General features: G+C 31.2%; 1 protein-coding gene across 2 annotated transcripts in view; it reads left to right on the top strand.

The window, feature by feature from the left end:
- Nucleotides 1-10,341, top strand: part of LOC106689010 (mind the gap) — a 213,608-nt gene that overhangs the window by 101,460 nt on the left and 101,807 nt on the right. The gene's annotated exons all lie outside the window — the stretch shown is intronic.

Here is a 10,341-nt window from a genome sequence, read left to right as displayed (position 1 = left end):
TATATTAAGGTTATATGTAATACCATCGTTATATGATAATTTTGAACATGAAATAGTATATCCTATTTTTATGGTGACATACATATTTGTATTTATAACAGTAATATTGCATACATATTAATTTATATCAATTTCTTTATTTGTACTGTTGCGAATATCGTATACATTATTAATTATCTCTCGATTAATTCTTAATTTTTTTTTTTATTTCTTTTCATTTTGGGTCGCTTAGAATCAAAAGAAGATCAAACAAAAGATGGGCCCGGGTGTATTTTGTATAACTTATGTTTGTCTAGGAGTTTAGTAAAACTGTGGTAACTTAGCGACCTGTTTCTGGTCAACATTTTTTTTTTTTTTAACTAGATTACAAAGATTTCCTAAAACTGATATAATTGTCGGTAGATTGCCGTAGTGTTCTCGAAAAGTAGAATCAAATATTGGTTGAACTTAATAATTATTACGTTTTCTGTTTTTATCAAACTGTTCTATTTTTTTTATTTCCATTACTTACGTACAGATAAGGTTACATTTTTCATATTATAATTACCATAATATTCACTAAGCAAGAAATTCTTTGAAGTCTACGTTGCCTGACAGATCGTCTATTTCGAACAAATCCATTTTAATGAATTTGAAAAGAAACGGAATAATATAATACAGCTTAGCAAGATAACTTATCCAACTGAAACAATGGAAGGTTCCTTATATAGGTTCCTATCTATTTAAACGTAGATTTGCTCTAAATCTCTGGTTAACCGGTTATAATTGGCCGGTAAAGTTTACTGCCAGATTCGAAAGTTAACGGATAATTCCGTTGATCCGGAATTTCACTAACCGAAGTTTGAACTGTGATGGTGCAACAAGCCCTTACTTGTATGTCTGTCAAAGAATGGTCGAAACTTTGGTTTTTAACAAATAGTTTTTTAGTAGTTTGAGTACTTTGGGTTTTAATATATATTTCTTTACTGTTTTAAGTAGTTTTATTATATAAAAATATTTTTTCCCCATTTTAAGTGCATTGATTTAAAAAAAATTAACCGTATAGACCATCTTATCCTTGAATTCAGTCAACTAAAGTTTCAAAAAAGAGATACAAGTTATAACTAAGAAAAGGCACATAAATCAGTAATGAAGTTATGAATCAGGATGAGGTCTGGATGTAGATAAATGGTGATTTAAAAAAAAGAAAATTCATAAAATACAATAAGTTGAAATGTGGAAAAAATATTTTAAAATAATGAAACCAACACACACACCCACAAAACACAGATTACTTGATTTCTTTTAGAAGCAGCTTAATCAAGATGAATCTGTCTTTATAAAAAGTTATTTTCTGATCGACAATTGGTTTTCAATGATCACTGTTGCTTATTAAGTATGAGTTAAGCAATGTTGAAACAAAACCATTACAGATGAATAAACTTGTATGGACATAAACTACTATTATCCTTCAACAAATCATAAATGTCATTACGCAATGCCTGAAAGCAAAGTGATCGTGGTTTATAACATCCAATGAACGTAAACTTACAACACAGAAAACCGAATCTTTGATAACAGTTCCGTCCAATGTAGCCGCGTGAAACCTATTCTAACGTGAAGCACTGGCCATTAACTAAGTGGAGAAAGGTCTGGCCTACCGTGAATCGGCTAAAGTAGACATGCCAACCGTGTAGTGAAAGTAATTATTGTCTAGTAGTTACTAAAGCTACCAGCCGACTATAATACCTAGCTCGTGCTGAGTGGAAGTCGCTTAGCAATTAGTAATATCCTTCATTTATCCCCACTTTCTCTAGTGTCTGGGATAGAGGTAGTATGTCAATTAATTTGATAGTTTGAACTTTTTTAATAAATATATTTTTATGAAAAGGCCCAACTAACAATGACCAATGTCATTGTCAATGTAATTATAACAATAAATTTACTTTAGCGCATCATATTAAGGATGATCTAAATAGTTGTTGGCTGGGACCTCAGGGCGTTAAACCCTGAGGTCATCAACGTCCATGTTTTGCGCTTTATAATTCTATTTCATTTATATTAATAATTCTATTTCACTTTATTTTTCTCTTTAAATTATTACAAAAAAATTTAAATAATTACTTCTTTTAGAATAAATAAATAGTTATAAGTAAGGTAATTATAAATAAATAGTTATAAGTAAGGTCGTTCTATTTAAACTATTAAGGGTAAAGTGACGTACTAGCTATAGTGACCAGATGCAAATCTAAGAAGTTAAAAGGAATTAACAAAAAATACGAGATAATCGCAGAATCTGCCCTCTATCAGTGTTTAACATCCTCATCTGTTTAACATGAGGATTCCAATAAAAAATACGCCTCATTATTTATTGTAGTCAATAAAATGTAATAAAATAAAAACTAGAGGTCCAGATGTTTTTCCTTTTCTTCCTCACAGAAAACACTTAGTGGCGTGGCTTGGAGGGAAACATGCCTAGATGGCTTGGATTATTCTAGACCACTAACCAGACGATCAGTCCCTTGTTTCGATTTTGGAAATGCCGTCTGAAAATATGCAGTGGTCTGTAACCTGTTAAAAAAATTAAAACCTCACTTAAAAAAAAAAAAAAAGAAAAAAAAAGGAGGGTTTAAAACAATTATTTAGGTAAACTCTTATTTTTATGTTTAACCGAATTAGAGCAATTAAAACAAAATAAGTCCATTTTCACGGTGACATTTTGGACACATGTAAAATGTACATGTTGTATGATTGTCATAGCAGTAGAGTAGCACTATAAGATCTCTTCTTCACATTAGCAGTCAGAATAAATTAAGTAGAAGGTCTTTAGCTTTAAACCTAACCTTTATAGTGAAATTTGTTTCATTTTTCAATAATGTTTTTGAACTAATAGTGAAACCGAAAATTATCGCATTTACTGAAATTTACCCGTATAACTGAAGAAAAATGGCTGCCATTTGTTAACGGTTTGAGAAAAAAAAATTCTTAAACTGTTAATTTATAAAAATAATTGATAATGGACAAAAACTAGCTTAATTTACTTTGGAACATTTATGTTAGTATGGACTGAACCTCATTGATTATTTTTTTTATTTTCTTCTACCTAGCAAGTCGATGAGAGCTGAACATTTAATAAAGTCGGTTGGATGAGATGGGCTATGTGCTCGAATAACGGAATAAACCTAGATATCATCTATCGCATTAAGCAATTAAGTAGAACCTGTTCCTTTTAGACTGCATTCCATTCATCAAAATATTGAATATCTTAACGACAGAGGCCTAGTTTTGGAATCAAATCGGTCAAGCCTTGACCTATTAATTTATTTTTAAAATATAAATAATTTAATTGAAAATAAATTGTTTTGTAATGATTAATAAATCATAAATATGTCAATGAATCTTTTAATTCAATGGTTTGATTGTTAAAAAAAAAATAATTTGCAGATTTGATAAAATAAAAATGTTAGTTCCAATTGAACTCCAGTGGTCATCCGTTCAATTTTTTATTTTATCTTCAAGAAAACCAACTTGATTCCCCAAGGCACAAATTATCTATGCGAAATGGTATACAATAATACTATTTCCAAATGAAGTAACATTCAGATCAATGAATTAGTGAAGGAAATTGACTGAAAAGTAATTTTGTTTTAATGAAATACCATTGATGTCAGTAGCGAAAATTCCTCCATTCAAAATTATCGAAAAATTAATTAAAGGCACCATGATATAGTCATGCAGATAACTAAAAAACCAATTCGGTTAAAACACCGTAGTTAGTACACTATATGTCCTTAAAATACGGTGATTCGGCAAAAACCCCACAATCTGGAACGTTTCTTACAAGATCTCTGCACGGTGGTGGTGCTACAAAGCTGCCCCTTGAAAATGACCAAAACAAAGTTCCCAATGAGATATTGTTAACGATAAAACATTTCATAAACAGTAACACTTTATTTGTTCAAATTTGCAACTCCACGAGCTTTGAATGTTAATACATTTGATCAGTGGTTTAGTGATTTGCGTCCGATCAAAGAATGTAATGGAATTAGACATTAATTACAGATTATAGTAAAGCCAAAAAATTATTGTAATTTGCTTAGTCTGTCCTTTAGTAGGTATGTAAACAATTTTTGTGCGAACGGCTCTTTTAAAATTTCTAAGAGACATCCTGTGAATATTTTAAAGGAATATAAGATTAAAAATTCTGAAAAAAAAAAAATTATATTTTAAGCACTCTCCACTTTCGTCATCTCGAATTGGAGGGTTTTTAGTGAAATTAACGCTTATGATTATAGGAGCTTGGTTGACCTTCGTAAAATCCTCAATGCTCCTTACTTTGTCACAAAACAAGGTCCATGAGGTCCAATAGGACCATAATGTCCATATGTTGCCTATTTAACCAGAACTAGATACCAATCCCTCCATGATAAACTTCCAAACCAACCAAACTCACTTTCTAACCTGGCTTCTCCTTTAATACCTGATAACCCCTCTAGGGATCTGAAAAGAAGATGGCCTCAATTCTATAATTCTATTCTCCTCTAGAAATGTTATTGGAGTTCTATCAATGGGTAGATTCTGCACATGCCTATATCATGCCATTGTAAAATAAACATCAAATTTACCTATTTTATATGTGTTTAATATAGTTGTAAACAGCAATAAATAAATTTTAAAAAAATAATAAAAATAAGTGTTATATAATTTATATTGATTTTTTTTAGACAGCTAAAATTAACAGTAACTTTAGAAGTAGACTTTAATAATCGAACTAAAAAAAAATACAAATTTAAAACGAATTACTTAAATTAACAACAAGCACTGATTACTAAATTAGGTGTCATAGAACCTAATGTAGTGATTAGAAACATTCAATTTTCCAAATTATTTCCTACTACTAACCTAGAAATCATAGTGATGGAAGATTTACAACATTAATTTACTGATTGAACTGAATGTTATGAAATTTATTTCAATTCTATCTTTAAAATCAAAATTTTCAACCCTTTCTTAAAAATATTAACTGCAAAGTACATGAATATTTTATTCGTTAATATAGTAAATCATGTATTAGTAATTCTTTTTCAATTTAAATATAAATCATTTATGAAACATGAATATATAATCGTGAGAAAGGAGAAATATAAAAAAAAAAAAAAAATAGAGAGAAAAATTAAAACCATGTGAACCTCAGGCGATTGACTTCATCGATAATTACAAGGTAAAATTATGTTTATTAATTGAATAAATTCAAGTTTATATATTTATCCTGCAGAATATTTTGAACTAGAACTTTTTTGAATGATGAAATCCTTTGTATAAAAAACAAAAAGAAATTGAAATGATGCAGAGTTGACCTTTTTGACTACTACTGCTCTTCTTTTTCTCCTGCCCTTCAAATTTGATCTCGACATCCGCTGCTACTCGTATGAACCACTTTCTAACAGTTCAGTCACGTGATTAAACGGTCGAGAGAAACCTCGCTGTTATTAAACGCCTTATTTATGCACGCAATCTCTCAAAACAATGGATTAAAGCTACTTGATTAATTAACTTTCGGTTAGTTGAAACTTTGTATAAAATTTATATTCTTAGGATAGTATAATATTTTTTTTCATATTATTTTAGGAAGAAAGGAAAATATGATAATAATTAATATAGATAGTTATTGATATCGTAAAGTGGGGTGACTATGCTACAGTTTTTAATTTTTTATTTTATTTCACCTTCATCACTGAAAATGAAAAAATGTTATTTCAATAATTGTTTAATATTATGCCAATATGTTTGTCAATGCTAATTTCACTCTGCAATGAGTGTGACTATGGTAACCCTTTTTTCCTTCGATTCCAAGGATATAAATGGTGTTGTACCATTCCCATCCGTCCTTCTTACTCATTAGAAGCTCTAGGAGGTTTCAGGATTTTTTTTTTTACTAATTTATCCTAATTTAAGAAAATGTTGCTAATTATATTTCTCAGTTTTTCCACCTCTTTTTTTAATATCCCTCACAGAAAGAATTGTCTCAACTATTATAGAAAACAATAACAGAGTACACAATATATTTTCTCGTTTGAAAAACTATTTATTTTTCAATGTACAGCCTATTCCAGGAACATCTAACGGGAGATGACAACATTCTCAGCAACAAATTCACATGCTTTTTTCTTGGCCTTACTTTAACAGTTACTCTTAAATTTTGAAGTATCTTTCGTTCGGTATAATTCCTTTAGTTACGTCCTCCTAATTTCTTCGTCACACTCCTGTTCGGTAAGAGTGAAAACATGGTAGATTTGAGTTAACAAGTTTGCACCATCAGCTCAGGGGTAAAAATGGTACACAGCGGGTGAACTAAAGCCTTCCCATAAAACGCATGTATTTAATTAATCTAAACTCATAGTATTGCAATACTTTCTGCAATCTATAATCAGAATCCACTTGCGAATAATATCATCAACCACAAAACATTACTCACTCCACAACTTGCGAGGGTTCGGCAACAGAAGATTAGAACATTAGTCGAATGTTGTGATAATTTGAAGTTACGAAAAAAATCCCACACGTTTGGAAAACGAAATGATGCGAATCCGGCTGCTGATACTGCTAGGGTGACCATTAAGCGACTTGTCTCTTCTTTTTTTAAGCCCACTAGAACGTCTCAAACTTAAAACGACGTTGTACCATAGCCACTCCACTCTAAGGTATTTATTATTTATAATATGCCTTAATTTTACCATTGGGGCGCAATCAAACCTCAATGTAAAAAGATTTAGTATTTTTGTCCTGCCAGAATTGCAAAATAGACTGTGTATTATTTGGGCTCTTAGACAATGAATGTTGGATTTCACCTCCATTTGTGTCTCTGTTCTTTTTTAAGAGTTCTCATATGGTCGTACTATACTACTTCATGCACACTTAGGTCTTTCAGAACCTACGATATCTTCTTCCTCCTTCGCAAGGTAGACAGACCTGAGTTAAGCAAAAGGTTAATGAGTTAAACAATCAGAAAACTATTATGAAGGTGAAATCTATATTCCACACATACCACAACAAACCTCAGGGAGTTTCTGAAACCAGGATGCAATTCCAGCTCAATCAATGAAGTATGTCAGAAAATAAGAGGAGTGGCAATAAAGGAAGAATAAGGAAGTGAAAGCTATCGGTATTGACAGAGTTGACAATAAAATGTTGAAAGCAAGTGTTAAGGCGTTGGTCGACAAGTCTCCTCCCAATTCTTATCAGAATAAAGCAGCATTTTAAAAATAACAGTGAAAGTTTAAACAAATCTCACTGGCAACCCCCAAACATATTCCAAAGAAAAAAAATCCTTGAGAATGATCGATAATACTGAAAAGTCCCAATTATTGTCATGCAGATAAATTTTTTCCATGCGGGACATGCGTATTTATTTTTTAACAATTTTATACCCGGCTGATAACAGAACCATTTATGGATGTTAAATTATAGGTCGAGTCATAAATAACTTCCATTTTTTTTCTATCAGACATTAATTTTGCCTTTATTAAATAACAAAATTATATTAATTTATTATGTATTCACCACTCTAATCTATAACCTTCTCCTAACTCCCTGGCAATTTATCAATTCCTTCTCAATAGATTTAAAACTGTTGAACGTATCTACCAGCAGTAATCGTTAAATTTGACTTCAACAACTCGTGGTGAAATATTCCTATACATCATACACACAATAGAATGTTTTAGCCAGGGATGTTTGCTTTCGGATATGGTAGCGGTGGTTGATCGTTATCAAGCCACTGTCCTTTGCGGACGATTTTGTCTTAAGTAACCCATTTTGCATCCCTTGATATAATCCTGCTTAAAAACTTAATTTGTACCTTTGAGAGCAAACTTGAAGCGATTGGCATGCGATCTGTATTCCGTTCACTGAGATTATGAGGGACCCATACTCCTAACTTGCTGACTTTCCCTAATTTCCCCAGGCAGTGGTTAGCAGTTGATTATGATGTATTCAATCTTTCTGCTATACCTCTTGTTGCTTGACCTGGATTTTACTGTTGCATTTAAAAGGTTGTCGTCAAAGTCGTAAGGACTTTCCGCCCTATGTTCGTCTTTTAAGGTCGTATCTCAAGAACGGAATTTTATAAACTGATTCCTAACTGCCCGATCAGTTATTAGTCCAATATATATGCACCAAATACACAGCATATTTTTTAAGTAGTCAGCTTTGTACTACTGCCTTATTATTATTATTCCTAAAGCATTACATGACGAATATATGCTTATTGACCCTCAATTTCAGATATTAAAAAAAAAAGTTTAACGTAACGTATATCACACAGCACAGTCGACAAAAGACTAACTAAAGTTTCTTCAACAAAAACTTGTTGTCATGGTAACTCATAGCGGGTAAATACGAACAGATAGATTCTACTTATGTAGCTGCATCGGAAGCTACTCATGACTCGACCTAATTAAATCTTCTGGTGCGGTGCGAGCATAATTTTCACTTACCGCTCAACCTATTTCACCAAGTTTTGTGTAGATTGATGGGCTCTTGTTGCAATTATGGTTATTTTTGTAACAAAACCTAATTTTTGAAGAAAACAAAATCTAATCACCAGGGAAAGCGAAATTATTGAATAAAACGTTTTTATTTTTCTGTTCCAATTGCAAATTCGTATTACAGGATTTTTCGAGGTGGGAATAACGAATATAAAATTTTGTTACTGCCAGGAATACAACAACAATATTTATAATATATTTAACAAGATATTGTATTTTTTCCTCTTTTAGTTAAACAATGAGAACTACTAATTTTTTTTCCAAATAAACCAAATTAAAGGTAAACTAGAGAAGATTTTTACCAAAAGATTTTACATTTGTCATTTATGCTATGTCAAACTATTTCAATGAGAATAGGATCTATCTGATATTAAAGAACATTAAAGAAAGTGTACATTGATATACTTAGTTTAATCAAAATAGTTGGTTTTGAGAAAATCCGAAAAAAAATTAGAACATTTGTCAAGATCTATCATATCGTATAACAATGGTGGTGACTCTTCTATCAATAAAAATTAGCTAATAATCCCCTGAGTCAATAGAAGGCGATTAAGAAAAAAGTTGCTGAGACACTCTAAACAACTGAGGTTCACTCTACAGAGATGATTCATCATCAGACCCACAAAATAAACTTATTCAATGGATTTATATATATGTTTAATGAATTTTAGCATGATTGCATTAACGAAAATAAGCTGAAATATAACAAGTATACGATTGATGCAGTGAAACTATATAAAAGAGTTTATAACAAATATAATATTGTATTTTATATCGAATTTTTTTTTATTATAATAATAAACTTTAAAAAAAAAGAATATGAAAATACATGTAAATACGAATTAACTCATGCATGTCCTATTGTAATTCTATGTCAACAAGGAAGTGCATGTCCGTCATCCTTCTTCATCGAACTGTTGAGGTAAGCACCTGCCTTTACACAATTCTTTGCCCATTATGAAACTATTCAAATGAGTTCTGCTCTTCCATATGGCGAAGGACATTACTAACTGAGCACCAGCATTAGGCACTAACCAAGTCATTATCGAAGATAAATTGTTGGACATGTCGAAAGGACAAAAGAAGAAAGTGTGTTAATATTAAGTGGTCCTCAGGGGTTTATTTAATGTCTAGGTTAGTTGAAGCGATTAGTTACAAAACCAGCTTAATTCGTTTTTTTTTATATGAAGCACAAAAAAGACATGATTGTGTCTTCTTTGACCTTTGTAACCTTGTGAGGTTGGACCATTTCGAAATTGGTTTGTGACGCTTTCAATCAATATGGCTTTAATAGCTAATACAATCTATTAAAAACATGCTACCAAAAAAATAACAGTTGTTTAACATTTTTTGAACCAAACAACCTCGATTGTCCTAAGAAACCATTATTGGGGAAAAAAAGTCGTACTTAAATTGGAACAGTGAGTTGAGTACTATCAATTTTTGGGAGATATTTGAAATTTGGAGCGTTTCTAATCTGTCGAGTTAGACCAGGGGATTTGCAAAACTTATTCTAGAAGAGTTGAGGAGAGTTTACCAAGCTCTTTGGAGCTAAAGTTTACTTTGAGGTTGATAGACATCTCTGTGATTCTAATCTTAACTGAAATTAAAGGCAGTCAGTGATTGGGTCTTCTCTTCTCTAATACCTCAGCCACGACCAAAGAGATCAAAGCCAGATCCATTTTATTGGCTTCACTTTTTCTTTTTTTTTTTTTTTGATTTGATAGATTTATTTATTGATAGATATTACAATCTGCCACACAGTTGTGGGCAATAGGTAATATTGATGAATAATCTCATACATACTAAAATAAAT

The sequence above is a fragment of the Halyomorpha halys genome, unplaced genomic scaffold, assembly GCF_000696795.3.
Source record: "Halyomorpha halys isolate HHAL.00 unplaced genomic scaffold, Hhal_1.1 Scaffold1257.1, whole genome shotgun sequence".
NCBI classification, from domain to species: Eukaryota; Metazoa; Arthropoda; class Insecta; order Hemiptera; family Pentatomidae; genus Halyomorpha; species Halyomorpha halys.
The sequence above is the reverse complement of the archived record's forward strand: the minus strand, read 5'-3'. Positions and strand labels throughout refer to the sequence as shown.